The sequence below is a fragment of the Apodemus sylvaticus genome, chromosome 1, assembly GCF_947179515.1.
Source record: "Apodemus sylvaticus chromosome 1, mApoSyl1.1, whole genome shotgun sequence".
Taxonomy (NCBI): domain Eukaryota; kingdom Metazoa; phylum Chordata; class Mammalia; order Rodentia; family Muridae; genus Apodemus; species Apodemus sylvaticus.
In genome coordinates, this window is record NC_067472.1 from 138,660,972 (window position 1) to 138,665,176 (window position 4,205).

The 4,205-nt window shown below is 43.1% G+C and overlaps 1 pseudogene; it reads left to right on the forward strand.

The window, feature by feature from the left end:
* Window positions 1–392: 392 nt before the first annotated feature.
* Window positions 393–533, forward strand: LOC127676585 (uncharacterized; annotated as a pseudogene).
* The last annotated feature ends 3,672 nt before the right edge of the window (window positions 534–4,205 follow it).

The following is a 4,205-nucleotide window of genomic DNA, read 5'->3' on the forward strand; positions in this document are numbered from 1 at the left end:
ACAAGGCAACAACTTTTAGAAATCAAGGGAATGTGACATTGTCACTCTTTGGGGTGGGAGTGGGGCAGATGGTTAGACAGGAAGAATGAATAGGTATTTTACACAAGGATGAGAACTAAGTAGAGGCCCACACAGAGGCAATCGAAGGCCAAGGACAGTATTCCTAGGCATCTTGCTTCCTTTGTTAAAGGGGTTTGGGGAGTGGTTGGGACAAGGTTGTGAGGAGGACAGGAAGAGGGGTGCAAAGAGTTGCTTCTAATTCCCTCCATGCTGGTACTTCATGAGTGTGTAATGGCCTCATTGGTGAGCTGCAGGTAGACAGATGACGTTAGGCAACTTTTCTCTCTAGTGCTTCTTGGCTCTCAGAACATGGAGACATACTTGCCAGAAAATTTGATCTAAATAAGAAATGGTAGCTAGTGTGGCTGCTTTGTCACATGTGTGCCAGTAGGTGGCAGAGAGAAGGGAGACTGTATCTATGCTCAGTGTTCTGACCTATGAACATATATATGGTTGGTTAATAGCCTAACATACCCTGGGAAAAAAAGTGAGTCTGAGATGACCATCAGTTCAGCACCCAGTTCCAACAGCTCCTAGGACCCGAGCCAGGAGCAAGCTGGAGCCTAGAAGAGCCCTGCCTGAGACTGAGATCCCTGGGTGGGAATGAGTCCTAGACAGATGACCCTCACATGAAGACACTCAGGTGTGCTGGGTGAGGAAAGAGTCTAAGGTCACCATCAGATTGGTACCATGAGGCCCGGACTGGGAGCTAGCCTGAGACAACCACCAGGCCTGGGGGAGGGCACCAGACCATGCAGGAGATGACAACATAGTGCACAACAGGAGGAGCAGTGAGAGATCACTCCTGAGGCAACTCTAGACACTCAGAGATCCCGGGCAACACTAGGAGGAACAAGTAAGTGGTAGAGAAATGGAAGAGAAAGAGGAAGGTGTGGGCACAACGAAGAGAGGCAGACCCGGAACAGGAGGGTAGTGAAGAACAGCCTGGTGTGAGCAGCCAGTGATGCCACCTGGAACCATGCTGGGGTCCAGACCTACGCTGCCTCTAGGGTCCACATCTGAGTCCGTGGCCCTACAGCAGCTGGGGTCCGTTACCATTCTTTTCTTAGTATTTATGGGTTTTGAAACAGGGAACAGAGTCTCACTGTGTACTCAGGATAGAGTTCAAATTGCCTATGCAGACCAGGTTGGCCTCAAACAGGGAGCAGCCCTCTGGCTTCCATTTTTCCTCCTCTCTTTGTCTCGTACCTGTTTGCATTTGAGACAGGGTCATGTTATTTAATCAAGGCTAGTTTTGAGTTCAAGATCCTCTTACCATAGTCTTTCCAGAGTGCTGGGATTATAGACGTTGTCCTACCACACCTGGCCCATTTAAACTTAGTCTAATGATTTAGACACTGTAGATATGTAATAAAGAATAGGTAAGCGAATGAGTGCCCAAAATACCATTGAATGCTGCTTGTATAACTGAAAAGCACAAAGAAATCCCTAAATACAAATTATGAGAATTTAAGTCACAGAAAATCCAATTTAAGGTAATTTCCAAGTAAGATTTGGTGGCATAGGCCTCTGATTCTAATACCCATGAGGCTGAGAAAGGAGGCTTTCCTAGGCTACACAGTGAGTTCAAAGCCAGCCTAAGTAATTTAGTGAGATTTAGATTCAAAATAGAAAGTTAAAAATGTCTGGGGGTGTAGCTTGGGGTAAAGGGCTTCTCTGCTAGGTACAGTGCTCCGAGGTCGCTCTCTAAGACTCTAGAAAGAAAATATGAATTTTTGAACTTCCTAAGGAAGGCATGGATTACACAGGTCTCAAAGCTAACTGCTATTAGAGCTGTGCTAATGAACTACTTTTGGGGCATGAGGGTGGGTATCCTGTAAATTGAAGGCCATGAGGCTAGATCACATACACATCAAATGAAGAAATTAGGGAACAGAAACAGGAATGGAGAGTCAATGAAGGCCACACACACTGTCCTTAGTCATTGAACAAGTAACCATGTAGATGTCATATAGAAGAAAATTAATTTCATTTTGGATATAATGAAAGGTCAGATTCAAGTCAATGTTTGAACTTACAAAAAGATCCTGTGTGGAAAAGATTTCCGGCAGGTTCTCGGTTACAACAGTTGTAAAATAACTTATTTGTCACAGATTTGGGCAAGTAGTTAGGGTTAGGTTGTTCGAGTCACTTAATGACTAAGGTCCTCAGGTGATTTTAGTTGTTTACATATAATTGAAATGCTTCCCAAGAAAGGGCAAACCAAACTGATTTCTCAGGCAACGGTTTCATTAGAGAGGTTACAGAATTTGCCTATCATTCTTAGACAGCTTAGCTTGAAGCCAGAGACTATAATGCATCCTCTACAATCCTTCTTTGTGTCTAGGTTTCAGCCAGCACTGGGCTGGCTGGAGCTTCTTTTCTTGCACCCTTCTAACTCCATCACCTCCCCAGCATCAACCTTTCAAATGTGCAGAGTTGCTGATGCTGACACATACTGCTAACCTTGAGCATCTGGCTTCATCTTAGAGAACTGAGGGTGGGTCATAGGCGCGTCCTGAGCCCATAGACCTAAATCCTACTGGGAGTCTTGCTCCCTTCCAGTGTCAGCTAGAGTGTCACTCCTGCCAAGCTGTCTGGTTTGGTAGTGTGCCAGGCTTCTGGGGGACTAGTCAGTCAGCTAAATATGGAATGGAGAATAAATGTGCATCTCACACTCATTAAATTCCACAGAAATTACTTTGTCTGATACTCTGCAACCCAAACCAAGATGGCAGAAAGGACAAAACTTAGCCTTGCCAATGTGAGTAGCTGTGAGCATGAGAGGTTCACTGTATTCTCATGAGAGAGTGGAAGAGTTGGAGAGTTTTTTCTCTTTAAAACGATCTGAGTTTCCCTGTTAATTATGAGCTAGTTTTCACATTCTGGACACACATGTCTTTGACTGGTTGTCAGGGATTCTATAGCAATAAATTATACTCTGAAGTCTCTACTTCCATAGAAGATTTCCATTTCAGAAAAAAAAAAAAAGAGAGAGATGCCTTCAGACATTGCATTTCAGGGTGATAATTGTGCTTCTCAGGTGGTTAAGAAAGAGATGATCTACAAATAGTAATTAAAAAGTTGTGCCCTGGGGGAATGGGAATGTCAGGCATGAAACTCAAGCATATGAAATGCTAGACTTGTGGCTTGACCTTCCTCTTCTGTATTCAGTATCATAAATTCTATGTGTATTTATACTTCAATATTTTGAGATGACAACTTGAGGGTGCTTTAGATAGGGAAAAGGTAGCGTTTGTTCTGGTATATTAAACTAGTCCTTTGATGACATAGTGTCTTCTCATAAATGTTAGGAAGTCATTGTGAAATGAATAATTATAACTCATGCATGGCCTTCTCTGGACTGTACAGGCATATGTCTTGGAGAAGAGAAGACATAGTTACCCCCACTCTGACTCTGATGTGTTGAAAGAGGTTCAAAATGCTAGAATTAAAATATGGTGACCCTGGACCATAGAGAACTCATATGTGTTCATGCTCTGTGCACAGAGGATTGGTGATGGTGTGTGGAAAGCAGTGTATCCATGATGCCTCCATTGCTCTGCTAGGCTGACTTGCTATAAAGCAGAGTTTGGAAGCATGTGATGGATATTTCATTTTATCTAGATCCCTACTGCAGTCAGTACACCAGTCATTTCATTTCTACTATGTAGCTAGACACTTCATTTGTTTAGGGTCTTGTTTCCTTTAGATTTTTGAAGTCCCAACCTTTTGTGTGTGTGTGTGTGTGTGTGTGTGTGTGTGTGTGTGTGTGTTGCAGGTCAAAAGAAAGCCCAAATTCACAAAAGGAGGATAGATTGTGTATGATCATCTACCTTCCACATTTTCCTAAGGACAATTGAGAAAGGTTGCAGAATTATAGCCCCCTTTCCAAAGAAGTTGCACTAGTCTGAGAATAGAGTATGCAGAAAAAGAATGACCAAAAGCAGAAATTGGGCTCTAATACAAGCATAGTTGACATGCTCTTGATAGATAAGCCAGCACCTAAGGCAAGCATTAAGGACTGAACAGACATGTTCCCATCTATTAGAACAGGGAGTAAAATTCTGTGGAGTAGAAACAGACAAAATTATGCTTGGGACTTGATAGGTGGCACCTTACAAAAACTGATAGGTGCCTCATGT